This window comes from Panthera onca, chromosome A1 (assembly GCF_046562875.1).
Source record: "Panthera onca isolate mPanOnc1 chromosome A1, mPanOnc1 haplotype 2, whole genome shotgun sequence".
Taxonomy (NCBI): Eukaryota; Metazoa; Chordata; class Mammalia; order Carnivora; family Felidae; genus Panthera; species Panthera onca.
Genome location: NC_138339.1, coordinates 63,308,806 through 63,336,193, shown reverse-complemented (window position 1 = coordinate 63,336,193; position 27,388 = coordinate 63,308,806). Strand labels below are relative to the sequence as shown.

Below are 27,388 nucleotides of genomic sequence, written 5' to 3'. Positions count from 1 at the left end.
TTGGGTGGCTCAGTTGGTTAAGTGTCCAACTTAGGTCACGATCTCATGGTTTGTGAGTTTGAGCCCCACATCAGGCTCTCTGCTGTCAGCACAGAGCCTGCTTCAGATCCTCGGTCTTTCCCTCTCTCTGCCCCTGCCCTGCTCATTCTCTCTCTCCCTCCCTCTCTCTCTCTCTCTCTCAAAAATAACAAAAGTAAACGTTAAAAAAGCGCTGTTTTAATCATCTGGAATGAGCTGCGCCCCCCACCCCCACCTTCTACCTCTCTCCCACTCAGATCCATCCTCCGGTGTGTGGCCAGAGTGATCTTTCCTGAAAATGATCCAGCTGTCCCACTGCCCTGTGACACCTGTGCTGGGCGTTCCCCCACCCAGCCCCACCCTGTCCCTCCTCTCTGCTCCGCCCTGTAGAGGGGCATCAGCAGGCCATAGGAGGGCGGGTGAGGAGAGTGGGCACGTGGCATTCATGACTCAGCTCCTTCCCCTCCAGGTCACACGGTTGGCCGCATCCCTCTCCCGAAGACTCTTCGCCACAAGGCCGCCCTCTCTGGGTTCTGATCATCCCCCCCTCCCTGCCTGCCTCCTTGAGATGGTCACACCTTCCTAAAAAGGTGGTCACATATCACCACCCAGTCCCAGCTAAGCCCCATTCCTGTTAGTCATCCTAAACCCCATCCACCCCTTTGCAAATAGCCCCTCTGAGTGTGGCATCCGTGTCCTGAGAGGCCCCGGTCCACACAATGTCCTTCAGTCCATGTTTAAGTTTCAGGGCAGACTCACCCCCCCCCCCCACCCCAGGACAAAGCCAGGCTTCCTAACACGGGGAGATCTGGCCCCTGCCAACCTCTCCGCTCCCATGCCCTCATTGACTGTGCTAGCCTTTTCTGTGCCTCAGGCCCATCCCTCACTGAGGGGCACCCTCACCCCTCTCGCCCACCTCACAGCTGTCTGCTCCAGGAAGCTGTGCCAGGCCCCCGGATCTCCACAGCTGAATCCCCAGACCCCTTGTCACAGTATATGGCAAAGTCTCTGTACGTGCGGTAAGTTATGGATCTTGAGACCGGAAGATTATCACCCATTATCCACGTGAGCCCTAAAAAGCATGACAAGCATCCTTAAAGAGGGAGGCAGAAGGACATTTGGCCACAGGGGAGCAGGCCATGTCGTGACAGAGCTGAGATCGAATATGGTCAGCCTCTAGAAGCTGAAAAAGGCAAAGAACATTTTCTACCCCCAGTGCTTCCAGAAGGGGCCAGCCCTGCTGACACCTTGACCTTGACCAGTGAGACTCATGTCAGACTTCTGGTCTCCAGAACTGAAAGGGAATACATTTATGCTGCTTTTTAAGCCATTGAGCTTATGGTAATTTGTTAAAGCAGCCACAGAAAACTAATCAGAAGCCTTTCCCAACCAGAAGCTGGCTTGGTGGCCCCATCTGAGCCACACTGCCACCGGGTCCTAACTAAGGGCACTGCTTGCACTGGGCTGGACCTGCCTGCTTACCTGTCGGTCTTCTCCAGCACCCCTGGGTAGGGTGTGCCTTTTCTGTTTCCCTAGGACCTGCAGAGGGTCCAGCAGGAGGGGTGGCATGAATGAAAGGCTCAAGGACAAACTGTCTGCCTGCCATTGTCAATTACCAAACTGAGACACCATGAAGCAGGGACGCTCACCTAGGATCTTCAGAAATGTAACTCCTCCCAGTGACCCATTGGACATCAGCACTGGCTCCCAGGACACGAGTTGGCACTTTTCTACAACAGCTCCAGCGGGACCAAATCAGGGCTGAGACCCAGGTCCTTCAGTGACTAAAGTCCTCAGAGAGCTGAGTTTCACAGCCCATATTCTTGGAGTCCCAGGGAGCATGAAATCTGGGGATAGTATCCCATAAAGCATGGAAAACAAAGCAAAGAACCTGGGAGATGTGCATGCCAGCCCTTTCTTTTCTGTCCCCTGCTTCCTTCTGAGATTCAGGGACAGGAGGAGACCGCTCAGCCCCTCCGGCACACTGGGGATAGGGGCAGGCAGCCTTCTCTGTGTGCTCAGCTCTCTGTCCCCTGGCACTGAGGGGCAAGGCCACAGCTGCTACGAGGGGGTCTAGGTTAAACTCACACAGGTGATCTTGAATCCTCTCCACCCTCCTTCTCTGAACAAGGAAGACCTTACTTCTGCCATCACACTCAACTCCACAGACACTGGTCAACACTTCCACTGGGGACAGGTTGTGGCCTGCCGGGTTCCCTGACCGAGTCTTCTGGCCTGGCCACCACCACCACCATGGGCTATGGACAGCCAGGTGCCTGGGACCACATCACATTCCAAAGCCCTCTACTTAGCTCCCTACGTGCCCATCCCTCCCTTGTCCCTTCTGCTAGCCTGAAGAGCCTTTGAGGGCAGCCACCAGCAATGTTATCTTGTATCCCCAGAACCTAGAAAAGGACCTGGCATATAAGTTTGCTTAGTGATGAAAGCAGAGCAAGGCAGGAAGTGTGGGCAGTGAGAAGAAGGATGGTGTTTGCTATGGTGGCCTCTCTAGTGGCCACTGCTTTACTCAGAAGAAAGATCTGGATACCCTCGTTCTCCACCCCACAAACCTCATTCCTCCTCTGCCCTCCTGTCTCCCACTCCTCCTTGCTCTCTCACCCAAACCACACTGGACTTCTTGCTGTTCTTTGAAGCTGCAGGAACGCTCCCTGCCTCAGGGCCTTTGCACTGGCTGTTCCCTCTACCTATAATGCTCTTCCCCCAGATGTCCTCATGACTTACGCCCTTACTTCTTCAAAACTTTGTTCAAATGGCATTTTATGAATTGCCCTATCCTGATTACCCAATTAAAATTTTTTTAAAATGTTTATTCTTTTTTTGAGAGACAGAGTGCGACCAGGGGAGGGACAGAGAGAGAGACACACATACACAGAATCTGAAGCAGGCTCCAGGCTCCGAGCTGTCAGCACAGAGCCCGACGTGGGGCTCAAACCCACAAACCAAAAGGTCATGACCTGAGCCGAAGTTGGACGCTCAACTAACTGAGCCACGCAGGCACCCCCTGATTACCGAATTTTAAACCACAACTCCTCCAGCACCCCCAATCTCCCTTCCCTGCTCACCTCCCCCTTTTAAATAGTTATCATCGACCCTATTATCTCATTGTTTATAGTCTTTCTCCGTGTGGGTGAGAATCTTGTTCAAAGTTGTTTCCTCTGTGCCTAGAGCGATGCTTGTCACAAAGTGGGCCCTCAGCAAAGATTTGTTGGAGAAATGAATACACGTATTGAATGAATTAACAATTAGGGGATGCTTCACTGAATGATGATGGTGAACCAAGTCATGTAGGAAAAGGCAGAGCAATGGGAGTATCTGAGAGAACATTCCAGGCAGAGGGAACAGCCGGTGCAAAAACCCCTGTGCACCCAAGCAACAGCAAAGAAGCCAGTGTGGCCAGAAGACAGCAAGGACAGGAAGGGTGGGAAAGAGAGGAGAGACGCAGGGGAGATGGGAAGCCACTGTGGGGTTTAGAGCATGGATGCGACATGATTTGTTTTATAAACATCATTGTGTCTTCTGGGTAGAAAACAGACTCAAAAGGAGGCAGAGAAGCAGCAGGGAGACTAGTCAGAAAATGTCTATGATCATCCGGATGGGAGACCTGGGGGACAGCCGTGGAGGTGGCAAGAAGGGGTTGGAATTGGAACTGAAGGAAGAACCGATCAGATTTTCTCTTGGACTGGATGGGGAGTAGGAGAGAGAAGAGACACATCAGAGACAACTTCAGGCTTCAGCCCGAGCAACCAGAAAGACGGAGATGTCACCTACCAAGATGAGGACAAATGGGATCCAGATGGGGCCAGGGAATCAGGAGTTCCATCTGGGCATTTTAAACATGAGGTGCCCACTGGAAATCTAAGAGGGAATGTCAAGTAAGCAGTTGGATATGGGAGCCTCGAATTCACTGGAGACAGCAGGCTAGCTGTACAAATTTGGGAGTCCCCAGAACTCAGGAGGTTATGCACTCACTTGCACGGGGGTGCAGGTAGAGAGGAGAGGGGTCCAGGACTGAGTCCTGGGCCCCAGCGCTGAGAGTGGAGGACCCGATAAGAGCAGAGGGGACGGGGGGAGAACCGGGAAGGCAAGGTGTCTGGGAAGCCAGATGGAGGCCGTCTCAAGGAGGAGGGCGCCCGGGCTGTTCACCTGCTGCCGAAGGATCCAGGGAGATGGGGCAGCACTTGGAATAACTCCGGAGGACAAGCCTTTCCTTTCACCTTCTCCTGCCTTCTTAGTGAGCCTGGGGGACCTGAGGTCACAGAACGGGACTAGAGTTCCAGCCGCAACACCAAAGGCACTGTCCCCATCAAGTTGAAACTGTTTCTTCGGGTATAAAATAGAACTAGAGAGTTCTACTTTGGAGGGCTTGGGGAAGACTGAAAAGAGCTCTCAAGGCATATTGATAAGGAAGAAATAGGATTTCATCGAGGAAAATGAAAGATAGATCCCTAAGGGGTATGCACCATACAGCTGGTGAGGTATCTCTGGCCAAGGGAGAGAGTGAGGAAAAACATTCGTATTTTCATGTTTTCTAATAGGGATGGGATCGCCAAAAAATGTTATGAGGGACGTTACCGCAACAATGGTGAAATCTGAATAACGTCTGTAGATGACTCAGTATTGCCTCCGTGTTAATGTTCCTGATTCTGACGAGTGAACTAGGCAATGGAGACAACGACCCTGTTCTTAGGAAATACCCACTGAACTATTCACGGGTGAAGGAGTATCATGTCTACAATGTTCTACCAAATGGCTCGGCTTATAAAAATAATACTTTGTATTTAGAGAAATGACAAAGCAAATGTGGCAAAAATACTAACAACCGATCAGGTGGACAAAAGGTGTTTGGAAAGTCTGCACCATTCCTGCAACTTTTCAGTAAGTTCAGCATTATTTCAAAAGGAGAGTTTTCTAAAAGACCTTGAAAATATTTGCTCTTCCATATTGTTTGAATCTTGTTCAATAAGAATACATTTATACGTTACTAGAGTGCTCAGTGCTTTTAACGATTAAATAGACACAGTAAGTAATACCTCTTGTGAACTGTAAATCTTCAATTGTTAAGTATCAATTATTATGTTGTTCTGTTTATTACTAATATGGCTATTATACTTACTGTAATATATTATATTATTAATGCATTATTTATTATTATTATTATTATTATTATTATAGATATTGCTAACATTTCGAGTTGTTCTCGAATCGCAGGGAGCCGGCTGCCTTCGCCCCTCTCCCCAACCCAGGTCATTTTCCAGCTTTCCTACCTGGACCTGGCCCCAGAAGTTCACGCCCCCAGCCCACAGGCTTTCGGCAGTGCCCCCTCTGTCCACCAGGGGGCGCTCGCAACACCTTGTCGACACCCGCTGGCACCGCAGAGCCTGAAAAGCAGGCGCTGAACCACAGGACCGCAGGACCTCCGCCACTGTAGGACGAAGGGAACCTGCCAACCCCCGTCCAGAAGCTCTGGGATCTCTGACATCCAGCTCAATTCCCTGCGCCCTTCTTCTTTTATTCCCCTGCATAGCTGGCTGGCTATTGGCCCGAGGGTGACATTGAAATGCATAAAATTCAGTAATTAATCCAGGAGGCTGATATGGGGAAACACAACCAAATCAGCCAACCTTCTATACTGACATTGAAGAGGGCTACACAGAAATGGCAACGGAGCGGCCCCTGGACGACATCTGGCCCCCAGATAGATGTCTTCTGTTCAGCCTTCTTCATGGTGTCTGAAAACCGGCATTGAGGGTCAGTTTTTAAATTGGGAGATTTCACATAAAATCCAGATTGCTGTTTTTGCTTATAAAATGGGGTGAAAGGAGCCCACGTCATCACATGGCAACATCTCCGGAGCTGTGGTTTCCCCCTTTGGACTGGACATACACCCCATCTCACCATAGTTCCCACTAAGCCCTACTGCCTCACCTTGGAACCACCTCACTGCCTGTCACCTCTCACGCCTGCTATGTCACCTGCCTGGCGCTTGTAGGGATCTGGATTTACCACTCGAACCAAAGGCAAGCCTACATTAGTCAGATACCCTGAGAACAGGCCAGTTCCCATCAGTCACAGTTTCTGGTCAACCGCCATTTAAGAAAAACCCTTGAGGTTGCAAGGATTTCAGGGAACAGATTTTTTTTTTTTTTAATTATATAATATGTTGCCATGCTCTGTTTCATCATTACAACCACTGTGAAAACACAAAAGCAGGCAGTTGAGCTCAGGCCTGGGTGACCTTGAACAGTCACTTAATCTTTCCCTGCCTTAGTTTCCTTGTCTATAAAATGGGGATATTAATAGCTGCGTAGAATACTTTGGGAATGCAGGAGACAGCCCGTGTCAAAGCACTTAGCCAGTGCCTGGCGCATAGGAAAAGTCAAATAACTGTTAGCAATTATGATTATTAATCATTACACAGGGCAGCTGAACCCACAGAAAAATGAGGCCCGTGGTTCCCAACTTGAGTGCATATCAAGGTCACCTGGAGGTCATGTTGCACCCAGATGGCTGGGCTCCACCCCTACAGCCACAGTTTTGTGATTCAGTGGGTCTGGGCTGGGGCCTGAGACTGTCCATGTTTTAGTGAGTTCACATGTGAAAACACTCTGAAAACTGCTGCTCAACTCACTTAAAGGCAAACTTACCAGTTTGAAACACGTGCCTCCACATTTGCCTACTTCTCGTTGAAAGAGTCCTGGTAAGCAGTAAAAGTATTAACATATATAAAGTGCTTTAGTGCCTGGCAAAAACAATGCTCAGTAAGTTAGAATGATTCATAATTAAATAGAGAATTACCAGGAAAATCTACAACTAAAAAGAAAGACATAGGGAGAAGGGAACCTTGGGCATTTGGGCCAGAGGCTTTGTGAGGGCATCCTGTTTTAATCCCCTCATCAAGACTATGAAGAAGGAACATGTGGCCTTGCTGTTCCCAATCTTCCTGTAATATCCCGGAAATTACTCCAAGTCTTTGGAGTAGGTCAAGGATGCTCCTTAAAAAGGGAACAGCCAGATGGAGCATCCCTTTGCCCTTCCTTCCGTCTTCCTTTCTGGACTACATAAGAGATAGCTGGGGCTCCAACAGCCTCCTTGGGCCATGAGACAAACTAAGGACAAAAGCAAAGGCTAAGGCTGGGGAAGCGAAAATAAGGATGGAACCTGGCAACCCAGTGACCATGAAACAACCACACCAGCCTTGGACCAACTACTTGTAGAGCAGTTTTCAATGAGAGAACAGTCAGCATTACTGTGCCCACTCGACTGCCCTTCTTTGGCATGCTGCTTTCATAGCAGCTGAACTTAATCTTAACTGAGAGACCGTCTCTCCCTGGGCTGACTTCTGGCTGAGATGCCTCTTCCCCTCTCCATGTAGAACTGACACCCAGTAAACTGCTTTGGCCCACTCTGTGGGCCAGAATGCTCTGGTTCTTGAGTTCTTGTTCAACTTCAGGTGATTTAGACAACTGTTTATAAGACACAAGTGTATTCTTCCTGGGTGTCTCTTGGATAAAAATGTCTTTCAGATGACCTCCCCCTGGTTCACTTCTGGATACGGTACTCAGGCTGGGCTGATCTTTGGCCAGTATATAAAGGTACACTTGAATTGGCTGATAACTTTTATTTATTATTTATTTATTTTTAAGTAGGCCCCCTGCCCATTGTGGGGCTTGAACTCACGACCCTGAGATCAAAGAGTTGCATGCTCCACCGACTGAGCCAGCCAGCCAGCCACCCCCTGGCTGATAAATTTTAAACATCACCATGCATGTTGTAAACCTGCTCCAAGTCCCATCCGTGCCTAGTCTGTCCCCGATTGCTCCCTGTAACCCTCAGAGTCACATAACCCAGCAACTGAAGGCTTAACACCCAGGGAGGTGAGGGCCTAAGACTTTGCTCTAACTCACCTGCCCAGTGTTGGTTCAGACTGGCGATGCCCACGAGTCACCCCTGCAACCAAGTTAGTATGGGAGGGGCCACACGCACTCCTCCACACGCCATCCTGGCATGGGAAGGAAGGAGCCCTGGCCTGGGTACTGGCTGGGAGCCATGTTCCTTCCCATCTGGTCACTGGTAGTCTGCCGATGTGACACTCCCACCTGTGACCTGTGAACTCATGGCTTGTGCTTTAGACTCAGAAATATCCCAGGGAGCACCAGCCATCCCCCCCTCACTGTATTGCCCCCCGCCGGACATTCAGTGGATGCAGACCCCCAAAGAGTCTCACTTTGTACCCCATTTGGCCCACTGGCATGGCAGACCCGTACCTCGCATGCTTGGCTTTCAGCATCCACGCCACGTGGGTACAGAACATGGCCAGCAGAGTGCCACCAGCTAGCATCCCTGCTGCTCCAGAGTGTACAGCTCAATATGGGACTGCATCCCGGGTTGCTTTAGAGCAACCCCGTCCAAGGTCCACTCCTCATCCTCGTTTCTGGAATCTTCCTATAGAAGAGAGAATCTTCCTCCCATGTCCTCCTGGGTGTGAGTCAATAAACCCCTCAATCCCTGTGATTTGCCCAGGTAGAGAATTCCCCCATTTCTTGGTGTTACCCCTTCTGTTTGGACCTCTGGTTCTCAAGGGGGGATATTTGGAAGCATTTTGGAAATCCGTGAAATATTTTTAGCTGTTCCAATGATTGGCAGTGGCATTTGGTAGGGTTTAATTTTTTTCTCAATATTTACTGTAAACTGACTGAGCTACGGCATGCGTGAAGACCACACATATCGAAGTACACGCTCAATGCATATTCACAAAGCGAACATATCCACGTAACCAGCAGCCAGACCAAAATCAGAAGATTATCAGGACCCTCAAAGCTTCCTTGGACCCCCTTGCAGTCACCACGACCCACCACTGATAACCACCATCCTGACCTCTAACACTAGGAACCTACCCCCCCTTTTCTAGAACCTCCTGGAAATGGCTTCATGCCATGTGTCAGTCTTTTGTGTCTGGCTCCTTCCACTCACCATGTCTGTGAGACTCCCGCATTTGCCGCATATAGTTCTTGATGAGCACACAGGGTGTTTCGAGTTTGGAGGTATTAGGAACGGTGCCGCCTCGAACATTCCTGCACACATTTTTTGGTTCACCGATGCACCGATTTCTGCTGGACACCTAGGAGCGAATAGCCGGACCACGGGACAGGCGTATCGCAGCCTTAGTACCCACGGCCAAAGACTCGCCCGGAACTGTTGTGGCAACTTCCATTTCTGCCTACACAGTATGAGCGTTCCCTGTTGTCTCGTCAACACTTAGTATTGTCTGTTTCTTGGTGGCCATTCTGGAGGGTGTGGTGTGGTATCCCACTGTGGTCACTGGCCATTTGGATATCCTTTTCTGTGAAACGTCTGCTCAAATCTTCTGCCTGGTTTTCTGTTGAATTGTTTGCCTCTTCTTTTACTGATCTGTAGCTCTTCATGCATTCTGTCTAGGACTTCTCTCATGAATAGCTAGATTGCAAGTATCTTCTCTCATTCTGTGATGTGTCTTTTCATGTTCCTAAAAGTGCCATTTGATGAAACAGAGTCTTAAGACAGCGAATTCTCCTCTAGGGTTAATAATTTTTGGTCCCAAGTAATCCTTGCCTACCCCTTTGTTTCCTTCTAGAAGTTTTCTAGTTTCACCTTTCATATTGTGATTTATAATCCCACACACTTTTCTTGAGTGATCCATGAGACATCCGTGGAGCTGAAAAACCTGTTCAGAGTGATCTGAGAACCTAGCTCAGCTTTACACATAAACACAAAATGTGGGGGGTTTTTGCACGGTTTAATACACACTGAGTTTCCCAGAATGTAACTCCTGTGTAAATTTAGAGAAGATTTTTATTTTGTTTTGTTTGGAACTTTGCCAAGATTTGAATCATCATTTCAGAAAAAATATGTCACCAACAGCAAAGTTGCTCAAGGTATCTGAGTAACCCGTATAATCCACCCGTGTCTGTCTACATTTCTATATGATCCTATGGCTTAAGTAGACATATATCCTTAGTTGACTATTAATTAACTACTAAAGATGCATGAAGTTGCAACCATCTTCATTTGATTTTTGTCTACATCTTTCAAATCTAAACTTATGTCCTATGGTTTGGAGCACATATCTGACCACTTCAAATATACTTCCCAGTACGGCCATGCCTATGTGTCTAGATGTCAGTACATATATTGTTTTATCGTACCTTATTTACTTTTTTTCTCTTTTCTATTACAACTAGAGCATTATGTTAATTTGGGGGGAAGGAACAATGTGTGTAGACACATTTCATTTCATTTCAGGAGCGCAAAGGGGATTCACAACACATTTCCTATAAGGACAGGGTCACTGGTTCTGACAGGGTAAGAGCCAGTGCGATCGGCTCTGCCCAGTGGGCCTCGCTTTCAAATCCAACGGGAACACTCAAGTGTTTTCCTAACCACAGGAGCGGTTTTCTTCTAAAACGGAATTCCTCTTAGGCCAACCAATTTTAAGGTAACAGTAATGTCTTTCTCCTCGCTACATGTGTGAAATAGACAGTCCCGCACCTGCCCCAGAAGAAACGATATGGGAGTGGCCCGATTGCTCAAAGCCCTTTCACCTCCTTCCAGCATCTACCTGCTTTTGAGATCACACATTGGCCTGTTCTGGTTCTTCCCTGGGCTTAGTTTCACAGGTAGAGCGGTCTGTGTTCAAGACCCGGCCCTGCCCCAAACTAGCTGTGTGGCTCTAGGCAGTGTGTTAACCTTCTGTGAGCCCACGGCGTATGTTCACAAAATGAGTAAGAGAAAACGTACTTGGCCTATTTGTGAAAGCAGAAGGTAGTAACTGCTAATGTTTACTGAGTGCTTACTGCAAGCCAGCTTCTGTGCTAAACACCTCAGGAGGATAATCTTCTATCCTCAATCCTGCCACAAGGACGGGGGCCACTTTTATCTCCGTCGTACAGATGAGGAAAGTGGAGGCACAGACAGAATAAGGAAATTGTTCTAGGTCACCCAGTTGGAAAATGGCAAAGCTCAGAGTCCAGCCCGGGCGGTCTGACTGGTTCTCACTGAATGATAGCTTGTAGGGAAAAGAGTGCCCAGCACAAAGAAGGACACAAAAAATGGCAGCTCTTGGCCATTATCACGTGCCCATTGGTCTTACAGTTCTGAACACCTGCACTCATTATTACTTTCTTTCTTCCTGCTCCCAAAAGAACCGCGTATCGGCCTTTGGCTTAACTCCATTTAACGCATGCCTAGTGGCTTTTAAATAAGTCCATTTCTAATATTCCAGCTGCCTCAATTTGGCAGCATTCGTCAAAAGAACACTGGTAAAAAATGATGTTAATCTACCTGCAAATGGTATAAGGAAGTCTGCGTTCGCACAGGAATTCATGCTGCTATTTCCCTAAAAACATCCAATCCCATAAGCAACAAAAAGCACACTATGTCAGAAATATGTCCAAGCCTCAGGCCACCTGTACCCGGAAATACTTGACCCAAGGAAGCACAACTGCCCCCCCGGGTGCTGGTTGTACCAGGATTTGACCTGCATGTGTCTAGATCCTTAGGAATGTGCTCTGACACAGGCCACGGTCAGGTATGGTAAATAAAGTGGCTTCCAGCACAAAATAGACTCCACTTCCCAGCAGGTGTGGCTGCCGAACTCCTCCGTTTCTGAAAATGGTTTTGCAAGCTTGGAGAATCGTAGGGGGGCTTTGTGCTGCAGGGTCGTGTCACGGCGGCCGACCGGCCCTTAGAAGTTTTGGATCAAAATGCAAAATGCAAAATGAGTCTCTGCTATCTCCCAGTGGACAAGACACCTCAGGTCTCTCTGGGCTTTTGCTTCCTTGCCCATCAGAGGACGAGGTTTGACTAAGAGAAGCCCTAAAGCTTCCCCAGGCCGGGCCGGGAGCTGAGGAGTCAACACCTGCCACGAGTTTAGATCCGGTGCTACCAGATCATAGTGTGGACAAGTTAGGACTCAATTCCTTTCTAGCCGTGTGACGTAGGCCCATCACTGCACCTCTGTGAGCCTCAGTTTCCTCCTTAGATAAAATCAAGAATAAACAATATTGATCTCCCTGGATTGTTAGGCAGGTAACGTGTAAACAGCCTAAACATAAAACAGATGCTCAACAAATGTGGGTTTCTTGCCCTCACACATGCGCCCACTTTCTCTTATTACCACATCCCCTGATCGAGGCACCAGACCTCCCTATGAGGTCAGTCCACTTCACCCATGCCCCACCCAGCCCTTCTGTCTTTCCCCGGGGGGTGGTCGAGACGCTCAAGTCTTCTGCCCCAACTAGCATCTACTCCTAGACCAACTGTCACCATGAAACTACCTGATAAATTGATACATTTACTCCAGTCACCTGCCCAAAACCTCTGCATTAGGAATTCTAGTGTCAGAGTTCCAGTGCATAGAACAGAAAGGAATCAGTAATTTAAATGTGGCAGCATTTGATGATAAGTTGCATTCCTTGAGGATGCTAGGAAGAGAGGCCCTTGGAATGGTTTCTCTTTTCAGTGCATGTTACGTCTGTGAGTAGCGGGCCCCTCCGTGTGACTTACTCCAGGCTCCATGATCTCTGTTTCCCCCTGGCAAAATAACCCACTTTATTAGATACAGCTCAGGAGTTCTACCAGCACGTAAAGCCTTAGAGATGGGCTTCTTGTTTGCTTTCTCCAGCCAGCCACCCCAAATTCTTGGAAGTGGGTGGAGCATAAATGAAAAGTTGGTAAATAAAATTCTTTCTTTGGTCTAGTATGGACAGGCCTTGGCCTCTTCAGGCTACTTCATGGCTCCCAAACTGTAATTATTGGTTGCTTTTTAAAGTGTCCCTCTGAACTGAGAGTCTTTAGTTGTTCTAAATGCATTTGGGATCCTTCTGGACCCAGGAATTAAAGGTGACTCTTCATTCCTGTAAGTCAGAGACTGTCTCGTCTGAAGAAACATTCCAGGGCTGCAGGCATGTTGTGTGGTGAGATGGGCCAATTAAAGCTATATCCCAGCGTCCTCCAAGTAGGAGTTCAAATGGCCTTGAGAAGCAAGAAGCTTCCTTGTGAGTCTGCTCTCCGGCCAGGAGGACCCTTCCTGTAGCCCTGATCCCCGGGATCCCAGAGTAATGGAAAGTAAGATTAGAAGCCATCAGGCCAGAAGAATCGTAGGTGGTTTTACTGGCCACAAAGTCTCCCTAATATCATGGGATTGGGTAACGCCCTGAACGATTCCTGGCTTCTGAAAGAGAATGAGGCCATTCCTGAAGATTCTATGCACTACTCTATCACAGGGGACTGCCGAGCTCCCTTCCACCAATCCCACCTCCCTCCCAACACAGCACCTTATGGTGGATTGGGGCAGGGGGCGCTCCTGGGGGTCTGATCAGGAGACACTACAACTTTTGCCTTTTAGGACCAGTGGCGATAACAACAAATGACACGGACTGAACACTTTGTATGCATTGCTCATTTCAACCTTTCAATGACCCTGTGGACAACTTAGCATCTCTCCACATGTGGCCACTATCCACATTTTACGAAAAGGGGAACTGAGGTCAAGAGGGCAAATGAGTTCCTCAAGGTTAATAAGTAACAGAGGCTCAAACCCAGCTCTGACGGGCCCCACAAGCCTCGCTTTCAGCAACTGCAACAATCTGCTGCCTGCCTTACACCTGAGCCCAAGAGCTCGCCATTCACTGTTCTCCCCCAGCCCCATCAGGTTCCTGCTGCCCACACCAAACCCTGAAGGTCTAAATGTGCACACCAGAGGAGGAGGGGGACACAGGGAGCACGGTGGGTAGAACAAGCTTGGGGCCAGATGGCTCAGGTTTGAACCCAGCTCCAACATTTACTCACGATAAGGCCATGGGCAAGGTACTTAACTTTTCTATGCCTTTGTTTTCTCCTCCACACACAAAAAGAAGAATCCCTGATCAGGCTGCAGTTGAGATGGGCTGCATGCTATCTGTACAGCACACAGAGGGCGTCTGGCACCCCAGAAAGCTCCATGAACCCTGGGCGCTTCTCCAGGGAGAAGCCTGCTCGGCATCTCCACCTCGACATGGAACAAGCCTCTCAAATTTGGCATAGCCCAAGCCGAGCCCCTGACCTTCCCTCCTCGGGCCGCTCGGCCCTCACTCTGGCCCGCACTAACACCTGGCCACTTTGTCTTTCTCGAAGCTGAGGTCAAAAATTTCAGCATCATCCTGGGCTCCTCACATTCCCTGGGTGCCTCACATTTAATGTGCCTGAAAGTCCTCAGAGCCTTACCTTTAAAATACACCCGGCATGGAGTCCTGCACCATCACCTCCGCTGCTCCCTGGTCCAGGTCAACACCTTCTTCCCCTCCACGTGCATCCGGCAGCCTCCTCACTGGGCTCTCTGCTTCCGCTCTCGCCCACGATGGTCTTCTCCCACCGTAGCCAGAGCAATTCGGGATGCGTCGGGTAATTCCAATCCAGACTCCCGTGGCGGCTTTTCCACCTCACCTGGAGATAATGTCAGTGCCTAATTATGGGCCCACCAAGCCAGTCCCCTCCCGCCCTCCCCCTCCCTCTTCTTCTCCAGCCCCACTGGTCTCCTGCTTCCCCTCCTAGAGCCCTTGACCCTGTTGTTTCCTTTCCTGAAAACTCTCCCCCAGACATCCGCATGCCTTTCTCCTCTACTCCTGTGGTCTCTGCTCACACACCACCTCACCAATGCATGTTTTCCTGCCCACCCCAAATAACACAAGTCCCAAGTCGTCTTCGGGCTCCATGCGTCATGAACCAATAAATCACCCAACCTCCCCCACCTCAACCCTGCTTTCTTTATCTCCTCTCAGTATCAGCTCTGGGATAAGCTGTCCTCGGATCAGGTGCAGGAGAGGTAGAAAGTGGCAAAGTGCTTGGGAAAAGTGTTTGATGGAAATAGGATTCCCCTGGTTGATAGGAAGATACCATTATATAAATACATTTCATGTGTTTTTCTGGGTAGCACATGATTGGTCCAAAATGCTGTCTTGGATCAAGTAGTGGTGAAGAAGTTCCCTTCAGAACATGCTTGAGATGTGGTACCTTGAGACCACGCTTGAGAACACGCTTCAGCTCCCTTCCAAAGTAACGCCCAAAACAAGGTGGGAAGTGCAAACTCGGGCCTTCTGAGTAAAGAGGTCAGATTGCACCTGGTATCTCATTGCAGTCCCTCATGAAGGGACTAAAACTATCAGGATGGGATTTTTTTTTTGAAGACATAAAAGTGCAAGGGAAAATGAGAGAGGTGAAAGTAACAAAACTTTGGGATCCAGAAAGTTTATGGATAAGTATTATTTGACTAAGCAGCTCTGACAGAACTGAATTCCAAGCTCATAGCAAGAAAATCTGTGAGCCGAGTGGACACATACAAGAGAATACTCAGAAAAACATAGGAACCTGTGACACAGTGCACTTCTGGCACTGAGAGCAAAGCTGTGGGAGGGAGGGTGTAAAATAATGGAGACTGCTTGGAATCCGTTTATTGATATTAGATGCCTGGACATCCTCCTCATTCCACATTGCTGGGTACCTGCCCCTTCCTCACTCTGGCAGAAGACTGATCATTTGCCTTCCAAGAAGGATAAAATATAGAGACTCTGGACTATGTGACATCAGACCCAGTTGATGGGCTATTGTTCAGTAACTATGGACGTGGCCTTCTCCCATCTCTCTTCCCATACTGAGCTTCCAGAATGCTGGAATCCAGACTTTTGCCCTCTGGAGAGGAGATTAGAGGAAAATTATCTCCTGTGTCTGACAAACTCAGGTAGAAAGACCTAAAGATATTGAAACAGGAGCTCCCCAGCAATTAGCACAGTATAGCACTCCACAGTAAAGTTCACAGTCAAGAAACTCCACTCATTCAGACAGCCATTGATTAAAAACAACAACAACAACAACAACAACAAAATATCTGAGGAAAGCCTCTATGAGACAAGTCAAGAAACAAAACAAACAAATAAAAATGACTTGGAGAAAACAGAAATTTTGCAAGGAGAGGAAAAATGGCTCCAAACTATCACTGATCACCTTGCAAGATAAGAAAAGACACCATATCAATGAAACAAGAACAGAATGCTATAAAAAAAAAAACACTTAGAAGCAAAAAATATTTTTTGAAAATTAACACTGTGAAAATATAAGTTAAAAACTTTGTAAAAGATTGAAATATAAAATTGAGAAAGAGTTTCAGAAAGGAAGTCAGAAAGACAAAGAGAAGGGGCGCCTGGGTGGCGTAGTCGGTTAAGCGTCCGACTTCAGCCAGGTCACGATCTCGCGGTCCGTGAGTTCGAGCCCCGCGTCGGGCTCTGGGCCGATGGCTCGGAGCCTGGAGCCTGTTTCGGATTCTGTGTCTCCCTCTCTCTCTGCCCCTCCCCCGTTCATGCTCTGTCTCTCTCTGTCCCAAAAATAAATAAAAAACGTTGAAAAAAAAAATTTAAAAAAAAAAAAAAAAAAAAAAAGAAAGACAAAGAGAAAACAGGGAAGAAAAGAGAAAATAATTAGAAGACCAGCCCAAGAAGTCTTACATGCAAATAAGAAAAGTACCACAAAGAAAGAACAGTGAAAACTGAGGGGATAGTCATCAACAAAATAATGAAAGAATATTTTGAAACTTGAAGAACAAAAATCTCCAGGTTCAAAGGGGACTTTAAGTTCTCAGCATAATGAGAATAAATATACTCACACTAAACTAAGGTGCATTGTTATGAAATTTCCAGAACACTCAGAACAAAGATAACATCCCACCAAGCTTCTGAAGGGTAGGAAAAACAGGCCACATGCAATAGATCAGAAATTAGAATAAATTAAGAATTTTTAAGAGCTATGGGGAGAAAAACAAACAAAAGACAATGGGGCAGTGATTTCAAAATTCTAAAAGAAAAGTATTTCCAACCTAGAATTCTATATCTAGCCCAGTTATCACTCCTGTATAAGAACAAAATAAAAATAACTCAGATATGCAAATTCTCAAAAAATTTAACTGCTGCATGCTTTTCCCAAAAAGCCACTAGTATATTCTATCAAATGAATGAATAAACTAAGAAAAAACAAAAGACATGGCTTATGTATTAGTTGCCTAGGGCTGCCATAACAATGCACTACAAACTGTGTGGTCTAAATCAACAGAAATTTATCAGTCCTAGAGGCTAGAAATCAAAATCATGGTGTCAGCAGGGCCATGCCTTCTCTGAAACCTTGAAGGGGCTCTTCCTTGGTTTTTCCAGCTTCTGGTGGGCCCAGCCTCTCTTTGGCTTCTGGCAGAAGAATTCCAATCTCTGCCTCTGTCTCCATATGGCTGTCTTGCCTCTGTACATATCTCTATATCTCTTCTCCTCTTTCTATTGGGACATTAGTCATATAGGGTTAAGGGCCCACCCTACTCCAATATGACCTCATCTTAACTAATTACCTCTACAATGAGTCTATTTCCAAATAATGTTACATTCTAAGGTTCCGGGAAAGACACAAATTAGTAGGAGGGGGGTGGTGAAGATGACAATATTTAAGCCAGTACTACAGAAACCAAAGGTGAGGGGAATTCTCTGGATAATGGCAAAAGACGAGCCCAGGCTGACAGCTCTATACCACAGTAGAGGGCAACCAGCCCACACTGGGAAAAATGAAATTTAGAAAATGGATTTTTTTTCAGAAAGGTGAAATTGAGATTTAGGAGTTGAATTAATGATAAATACATAGAAAATTGAACAATCAAATAATAGTGACAATAAAAAGGCAATTGTTAATTCCAGGTAAAACAAAAGATTAGTTCATAGCCATGGCTCTGTAAGGCATATATAAACATATATAAGAAACAATGAATGTTTATCAAGCCAAAATTACAATATAAATATATGGGAAGGGTGGAGGGGTGGGAAGTGGTGGAAATGGAATGAGGAAAAGAGTGATAAGTCCTTATCATCCACAGTTAATGGATAAGACCTAAGACTGAAAAAGCCAGAGTTAGCAATTCAAGTATATAAAGAGATAGAGAGTAAATATTAAAAGAGCTGAAAACTGAATCCCCAGAAAGGGGAAATGGAGGGGAGGGGAACTAAGCAATGTTATTGGCATCTTAACAGACCTTGTAGAACTAGTCAAACTGTGCATACGTATAACCTCAACTAGAAAAAAAGTCAAAACAAGAGAGAAAGGCACAAGTCGATCCAATCACCAACATCCTGGTGCATTGCACACTAAACCACAAGTACATTTTGTAGTTAACATATAATGAAACTCTAGAGTCAGCTTAACACAGGAGTTCTCAACTAAGGGCACTTTTGCTCCCTGCAACCCCCACTCAGGGGACATTTAACAATGTCTAGGTCGGGGCGCCTGCGTGGCTCAGTCAGCTAAGTATCCAACTCTTGCTTTCAGCTCAGGTCATGATCGTACAGTCATGAGATCGAGCCCCGTGTCAGGCTCTGCAGTTGCATTAGAGCCTGCTTGATATTCTCTCTCTACCTCTCCCTCTGCCCCTCCCCTGATTGCACTGCTTCTCTTTCTCTCTCTCTGTCTCTTTCAACAACAACAACAACAACAACAACAACAACAACAACAACAACAAAATGTCTGGATATATCTTTGATTGTCAGAACTCAGGGGATGGGGTGCATCTAGTAGGTAAAGACCAGGAATGCTGCTAAACTCCCTGCAATGCACAGACCTTAGAATGACAACAAAGGATTTGTTCAACAACTACCAAGAACTATGTGGCCCAAAATGTCACTAGTGCCAAGATTGAGAAACCCTTGCTCAACAGATGATTGGAAAGAGAAAGCCCTGTGAGGAAGTCCGGGAAAACCTGGTTCCTTTACACTCATACAGCACTCTGACACCAGATGTGTGGGGTTTTTCCCACACCAACTAATTCTCCAATTCTCTGTGGATATCCACTGGGTGTCCTGCAATTCAATTCAATTCTGACACTATCTACCTGCAGTTAGTGTTGTATCCCATAGGTTAAGTGCTCAGTCCCACAAGACTGTCCCTCTACTTCAGGTACCAACCACAAATCTCAGGTTTCCTGTACTTCTGTTCAACTGGCTATAAATCAGAGACCCCCCTCCACGACCCCATCCTCAGGTTCAATAATTTGCTAGAATGGCTCACAGAACTCAAGAAGCCACTTTATTTATGTTTATCAGCTTACTAGATGACGTGAAAGTGATGTATAGGGCAAGGTTAAGGGGTGGTATGGGGAGTCTCCATACACTCTCCAGGTGCACCACCCTCCTGGCACCCCCAAATGCTCGCCATCCGAGAAGCTCTGAACTTTATCCTTTTAGGTTTCTATGGAGGCTTCATTAGGTAGGCATGACTAATTAAATCGTTAGCCACTGGTGATTAGTCCAACCTCTAGTCCCTCTCTCCCCCCAGGAGGGCAGGGGGATGGGGCTGAAAGTTCCAACCCTCTAATCCTCTGATTGGTCTCTGCCATTCTTAGGGCTTTCCAAAAGTCACCACGTTAACATAAACTCCGGTGTGGTTGAAAGGGGCTTGTTATGAATAACAAAGGACACTCTCTTCATCTTAAGCTCTCTCTTCACTTAGGAAATTCCAACGATTTTGAAGAGCTCTGTGCCAGGAACAGGGGTGAAGCCCAAATATCTATTTCTCATTATAAATCACCATATCATAGGAAGTTGTTGAGATCCTCTAGGGAAGAAATCACAAAAGGCTGAATTAAGAGACATCTAAGGTAGACTGCACAGTACGGAAACTGGACATGGTTGGTGACAGTGGAGACAAGGGCCTTTTCCCATTGCCAGGTTGCGAGGACACTCAAGCAACCCATGGAGAGGTCCGTGTAGGGAAGAACTGAGTCCTCCTACCAACAGCCAAGTGACTGAGCTGACCTGGAAATGGGACCCAAACCCCAGGCCAGCCTTCTGGTGCCTGAAACCCAGGCTGACAGCTGCCTGCAGCCTCATATGCTACACTGAATGAGAACCACCCAGATGCTCCAGAATCCCCGAAACAGAAACTGTGAGATAATTCACGCTTCTTGTTTCAAACTGCTAAGTTTTGGTATAATTTGTTATGCAGCAAAGGATGACTAATACAGATGGGCAGTGAGAAAAAGATGAAAACAGTAATGGCAAAGCAAAAGCAAAACCAAAGGGGCCAGATGGTCGTGGGGAGGGCAGGGCTAAGATAAAAAATTCAAAGAATGGCCACTGAGTCTGAGTTCCTCTGTTATCCAGCGGACTACGTTACATATTTCCAAAAACATTTGGCCTCAGGATGAAAGCTGAGAAGTGAGTTGTAGTAGAAAAGATGCCTGTAAGAACGTAGCACGGTGTCAAAACATATTAAGGCGGGGGGGGCGGGGACCAACAAAACCAAAGCCAATAGCTCACATTCTGGCATTGCACTATTTTCCTGGGCGACTCTAGTTCTGTAGTCCTAATTAACATTTATGTATTGTGTCTGGGGCTATACTCACACTCAATTAGGTATTATCATCCTTGGTTTTGATGAGGAAACGCCACCTCCCAGAACTGATGTGGCTTCTCTATAGTCCTACAAAGCCAGGACGTGAACCCACATCAGGCTAAATTCAAAATCCACGCTAATCCCACCGCACCATCCACATCCCTTTGTAGAACACTTATTTACATTCCTTGGGATTGTTTGAATTCCCTTCCCTCTGCCTTCTTTTAAAGAACTCTGCCAGGGTTCCTCCTCCCCCAACCCTTAAAAAAAAAATCCTTTAATTATTGTTCATTCCTGAAATTAAGTGTCTACATATTTTACTAGGGAGACTCAGAAAGCCCTTACAGTGGTGGAATGCAGAAACCATGAATTGAAAGCTTCTTCAAGACTCTTCCTCATTCTCCGTCCCCTGGGTCTGGACGTGAAGCTATTCTGCCTGGCAACCTTCCTTGTGTCTCCACATCCCCCCACCCCTCCGGGGCACTGTCTGGCCAGAGCACAGCATTCTCTCAGCCCCATTCCCCTGGAAAATGTTGAGTCTGCGATGACATTGACACCCATTAGGGAGCTGTGCAGCTGTTCCCACACAGCCAGCCCAAAGGCCTTCCGGAAATTGTTTGCATTCACGCGCCTTCTGTCCAGCCTGGCAGTCTGCAAGGCCTGGCACCCCAGGACTGTGGCTGGAGTCGGGATGCACACTTTCTCTCCCTCTTCCGTGACTCCCTGAATGACTAGTAAATTGACAATTAATAGGTAAGAAAGACAGGTACTTCTTTCTTGCTATCTAGAATAAGCTGGATGGTGGGGGTGAGGGAGTTACAGTTTTTTTTTTTTTTTTTCCTTCGTGGTCATAGATAGCTATTATTGTATTATTTAGATCTCATTTGGTTTAAGCGACATAAATCCAATTCCAAATGGACTTGGTAAAAAGAAGAATTTAATAACAGGGCACTGGAGTACCTCCAAGCAAGTAGAAGAAAGGGCAGGGATGCTTCCGAGGGGTCACCATGTACAGTTGTGCAAGCTGCACACTGCACAACCCCAGGGGCCACTATATCACATATATATCATATGGTGGCCCTATGAATTGTGCCCTGCACAACTCTTTTCAGTGTTCCTCCTCCAGGTTTCAGGAGTAACTGAAAGCAGCGTCTCAAACATCACTAGGACTCTCTCTGTCTCCATCTCTGAAATGGGCTTCTCTCTGAATATTGACCAAATCCTCCCCACTGGTGGACTGGTTTCATTCATGTCTGTGAATGGTTCCTTACTTCCAAAGCCAAAGAGGGACTGACTTGTGCTTTTATTGGTCTCAGCTTCAAAACTTCTAGGGAAGAGCTCTGATTGGTGGACTCGAGCTTGGTGTCTATCCTTCCACCAATCAAGAAGCTAGATGGCCCAGAGGCAGGCACTACCTTTGCCTCAGCTTGAGTCAGATTCCCACCTGAACACAGCATGTCTGCCCAGTAGGACGTAGGAGATGTAGGAGCACAGCCTTTGGGGAAATTTAAAGCTTTTAACCCTTGTTTGCCTTTTTTTGTTTCTTTTTGTAATTTCCAGAGCCTTTTGGGAGCACTAACTACCTGACAGTAGAACAACAGGTGGGACAATATGGAAGTAAAATCGCTCCATTTCAAGAGTGGGTGTGAATTAAACTGACCTCCTCAGGGATTTTCATTTGATGAGGTCTCTATTCATATTTTGACTATTTAGGGAACATTATGATCCTTCTGCAGTCACATGCAGGCAGCTTCCAAACTCTCTGTCTTGAAGACAGAAAATACCAATACTCTTCCCAAATTAACTGGCCACGGATGCTTGTTAACTGCCTCCTTCAAGGGGCCAGAGAGAAAAAAAAAACAACAAACTCATAACTGTTCGGTCCATCTCCCTTCCTCCTGCCTCCAACACCAGTGTGGAAGGCACACCTCTTTGCCCTCTGTACGACTATGCCCCCGGCACTCTCTCATCTTTTCTGAAGCCCCAACTTTTCATCCCGATTCCCACCAGGCACCACGGCTAGTAGTTTGAATATTCGAGCCAGAGGAGGACTCTCTGGGCGTCATGAAATCAAGGGGTTACTCTGAAAGGGACTGGGGGCTTGAGGAATCACAGAAAATAAATACTGGCTGCCACGTGCCATAAATAGTCTCGGGCCATTTAATCCACATGTCACAAGGAGGGGTGCATGACTATTAATGACCAAAATAAATAGTAATCAATTATGACGGTGGTAATGCTTTTGAAATTAGCCTGGGAAAGGATGACCCGGGCCATTTTTTATTACAGCTCAGGAAAATGGGACGCCAGCTGGGGCTAATAAGAGCTTTCATTAAAGCACGGAGAATCATCCGGCGCTGCAAAGAAAGCCCTCTCTGTCCTGTGGCCTGGCCCGGCCCTGACATGCCTTCTGCTTTTTAACAAGAACTGAAAGGTGGCGAGACAGACAGTTCTTGCCTTGGCACCGGGCAAAGTCGGCCTTTGAAAAGGCAGTGATTATTTTCAATGGCCCAGTGCTGGGGAGTTTCGTTTCCCTTGCCCCGTCTCCCTGCACCGGCGCTAGGGCTGACTAGGGCAGCTGGCGGCAGTGGACGACCCCGGGCAGAAGGTCTGGGCGGGTGAGGACGGGACAGGGCGGTTTGCAGGACTGGCTGGGTAGGGAGCCAGAGGGAGAAGAACGGTGGTTTCTGCACAAGGGAGTGTGTGTCTTTCCCCGACCTCTGTCCCCCAGCAGCTGCAGCAGAGATGGCCGCTAGTATTTGCCCGTCAGCCCCTGCACCCCAGACAGCGTATTTAGCAAGCACAGGGGGGCCCTCACGGCCCAGCCCTGACAGCAACTCTGCTCCTACACATGCGGCACCTTTGGAAGTTTCATGGAAGTCGCTCACGGCTGGCTCCTGCCTCAGTTTCCCTTTCTGCCCCTCACCCGTTCACTATTTCTTGCTGTTTCTCTCTCGCTATGAAGAAACTCAAGAAAGCCTCTCTCTTAGCCACCTGGTAGCAAAGCTTAAGAGTTCAAGGGTTAGTGGGAAGTAAAATTCCCTCCTCCAGATACTGAACTCACTACCCACCATGCCGGTAGAGACTGGCTTTCAACCAGGCAGCTTTTACCTGCCAGGGGACATCTGGCAACGTCTGGAAACATTTTTGGCTGTCACAACTGAGGTGGGAGTTGCTACCGGCCTCTAATGGGTAGAGGCCAGGGATGTCACTTAACATCCTATAATGTATACAAGAAGGGATTTTCCCACCGGAAATGTCAATGGTGCTGAAGCTGAGAAAGCCCGGCTTCATCAATGGCTAAGGAAGCATTTAATCACCGCTCCCTCCCTTCCCAAAGGCTGGGCTCCCGAAAGACTGTGTATTAGGGGGTGTGGAAGTCTCAACCCACCTTCTGTGATAGAAACATCTGCAGGAAACACAGCCGGCCAGAGGCGGAGCCACCCATCAGCGCAGTAAGTCATCGGTGACCCCGCCTCTTGCGGCCAGCCCCGGCCAACCGGATCAGCCGCTCCAGGGAAACTGAGGCAAAGGAGGAGGCTGCAGAAGCTCCCTTCCTAGCACATCTGCCAAAAGGGAGGACGTTCTTCTCCTCTATAAGGCCAGCTCGGGTTGCCCATAAATCTCCAGAGTCTGATCGACCCAGGAAGGGCTCCCAGGCAGTTTGCTCATGGCCAAGAGTTGAAAACAAATCCCACAACACGGCTTTAGTCTCAACATTCATCTGGCAGTTGCACGCAAGGCCGTGTGCCAGGTGCTTTGTATATTCTATCTGATTCCATCCATGCAACAGGGCTGCAGGGTTTTAATTCCCACTTTACCCCATAATGCATAAGTTGTGCAGCTGGAATCTTTGACTAGGTCCAACAGCGATCTTGTAATACTCCGCTCAAAATCAAGTCGTTTTCGTGTCAAAAAACGGCATTTATTTAGACTTCATAGAAATTCTAGAGATTTGGGTTGTGGGAGCAGAAGCCTATCATTTATGGAGTGCCAACTCCATGCCAAGCATTCGGCTAGACCTACACGTAAATTATTTCACTGCCCCCCCGAGCGGCGATGGAGAACAGCTGGTGACCACAGTGTCTAAAATCTTTCATAAACCTGAAGACCCACTGTATAATCAGCCTTCTCCAAGTGAACTAACCCCAGTTCTTCTGAGTGTTTCTAAGAGATCATTGACTCTCTAAGCTTCCTCGGCACTTCAGAAGTTCCTCTTAAGGGTCAGAGACCACAGTCAGATACCATGTTGAGTCCATCACTCTGCAGAACAAGAACTCTCTCACAAATTTTGTCAGGGGGTGATTTCCCAGGAGAACCAGCAGGGGAGAAATGGTGACAGCGTGAAATGCTCAAAGATGCCTGAGTTCAAACACTGGCTTCCCCTGCCGCTAGCCATGTGACTTCAGGCAGAACAGCAAGGCTTGCAAGACCTCCATTTCTTTATCTCCAAAGCAGAAGGAATGACTTTCCCAAGGGGTTCGAGTAAGATCATGTAAGTTAAATGCTTGGCACCAGTGGGAACACTCTACCCAGTAACTGTCATGACTTTACTGTTGTGCCCTCCCCTAGTGTAGCCACTCCCTTATTTACGATTCCTCTGAATTAAACAAAGACCACAAACGAAAGAAAGGAAGTTCTCACTGGGCCTGTCTGCCTCCGGAAGAAGTAAGCCCACTGTCCCCTGGATGTGTTTGAACCAGGCTGCTCACATCCCCATGGGAATCAGGGAAGGTGTTTCTACTTTGGGTGGGAATGGGCTTGGTGACCTCTTAGAATCGCTTTCAACTCCAAGATTCTATTAAGAACTCAGGTCAGGGGCACCTGGGTGGCTCAGTTGGCTAAGCGACCTACTTTGGCTCAGGTCATGATCTCATGGTTGTGAGTTCGAACCCCGCGTCGGGCTCTGTGCTAACAGCTCAGAGCCTGGAGCCTGCTTCGGATTCTGTGTCTCCCTCTCTCTCTGCCCTTCCCCCATTCATGCTCTGTTTCTCTCTGTCTTTCAAAACTGAATAAACGTAAAAAAAAAAAAAAAAAAAAGAACTCAAGTCAACCCACGCTCTCACCCCTTATCCATTTTCCGCAAAGAACTCCAACCAGACTTTCCATGGGGGAAATGCAGGAGAGATGATACCCGTATCTCTCACAGCATACTTCTTCCATTCTTCATCACACATGTCTAGCCTCCAAGTTCCCATTCTCCTGTGCTTTCCCTGGGGTATTATTCCTCTTCTGGAATGCTTCTCCTGAAAATGCTTCATCTCCTTTCTATTGAGTCAAGCAATGCAGCCTTGCCCTCCAGCCATGTCTACCCCATCCAGGTCAGTTATAGCCAGCTAACAGGATCCACCCTCCTTAGTAGCCAGTAGACCGTCTACTCTTCCTGGAGCATGGCCTCTGGGGTCTCACTCCATGACCAAAAAGATTTATCAGAGAATTTCTTTCCTATACACACGGAATTTTTTTTCTGGAAGAAATTCCTATAATACAATTTTCTCCATCTTCTTGCATACAATTTAATGATTTCTGCCTCCAGTTCCAAGAGCCTGTAATACTTCCTTGTAAAACAAACTATGCCAACAAACATTTATATAATTATAGATTTAAAAAATTCCCTTACTGGGGCGCCTGGGTGGCTTGGTCAGTTGAGCGTCCGACTTCGGCTCAGGTCATGATCTCACGGTCCGTGAGTTCAAGCCCCACGTCGGGCTCTGTGCTGACCGCTGAGAACCTGCAGCCTGTTTCAGATTCTGTGTCTCCCTCTCTCTCTGCCCCTCCCCTGTTCATGCTCTGTCTCTCTCTGTCTCAAAAATAAATAAACGTTAAAAAAAATTTTTTTTTAAATTCCCTTACACATTTTATCCACTGACTTTATCTGGACCCAACATCTAATAGAGCTAGGCTGCAGCACCACAACTTGCCCATAGGTGGCACCAGCTCACACACTTTTCTATGTCAGCACAAAGTGTATCTTGAGATCTAGGTTTCAGGTTATGTAAAATGAACTAGCTGCATACTTCTCTGCTTTGGGAAACTCAAACCTTACCGATTATCCTTCCAATAAAAGGGAGTAGGTGCACTGGACTCCCTCTTTCCAAGGCTCTGGTTGGTGGTACCTTCCCAGTTGACTTGCCATGTCAATTTCTCACAGAGAGTTACCTTCCCCACAGCACAATTTAGCCTCTTTCAATTATCCCTTCCAGGTCGTAGTCAGCAGATGCTCCCAGCATCTTTCAGGTCACATGTCAGGGAAACCTCCAAGGGCTGCGAGACCCCAGGATGCAGTGATTTTACTCTTAAGACACAGTCATGATCCTCTGTTGACAGGAGTTGGCCTTCTGCCTCCGGAATGCAGTGTGATTCCTTCCCAGCCAGGAGACAACTGCTTAAACTGGACACTGCCCACCGATGTTGTCCAAGTAGGCAAACTCCTGGCTCCTTATAAATCCTCCTTCAGAGTTATAATTTTTAATAGCAATTGCAAAACGACTTTGGGCAAACCAAAGGAAACACATCGGACAGCACTTGAAAAACAATCTAGGCCCACATGCTGCCCCCATCCAGGATTGGGACTTACATGAAGGGGGACTTCACCAGGAGCAATCTCTTCGCCAACCACTGCAGCTGGGCAGAAAAATGGGGCTGCCATGAGTTAGAGGGAAAGTTAACCCATAGACTTTTTAGTGCATTTTGGAAAGCCCAAGCCTCCCCGACATTTCCGCAATCTCTCCTTCTCCCTTGCTGAGTCAGAGCTGGGCTTTGCAAAACTCATAGGAGAAATGTCTGTTCTTCATAGTCCTTTTCCGACTGCCACCACCCGCCTCCCGCACGCGCACACACCACCGATTCCTCTTCCTGGCTGGCAGTACCAGCCTCCGTGGCTACTTCTTCCCATCCCCCTGGCCCCACACCTAGGGATCCTCCACCTTCC

At 47.5% G+C, this 27,388-nt stretch overlaps 1 long non-coding RNA gene across 5 annotated transcripts in view; it reads right to left on the bottom strand.

Moving 5' to 3' along the window:
- The window catches only part of LOC132681022 (uncharacterized), a 253,481-nt gene that overhangs the window by 26,166 nt on the left and 199,927 nt on the right, over positions 1–27,388 (bottom strand). For 2 of the 5 annotated variants that reach the window (XR_013555625.2, XR_013555627.2), the window contains exon 3: positions 14,278–14,496. The exons of the other annotated variants lie outside the window; for them this stretch is intronic. This is a non-coding gene — a long non-coding RNA (uncharacterized LOC132681022). The remainder of the gene's footprint in view (positions 1–14,277; positions 14,497–27,388) is intronic. 5 annotated transcript variants of the gene reach the window in all.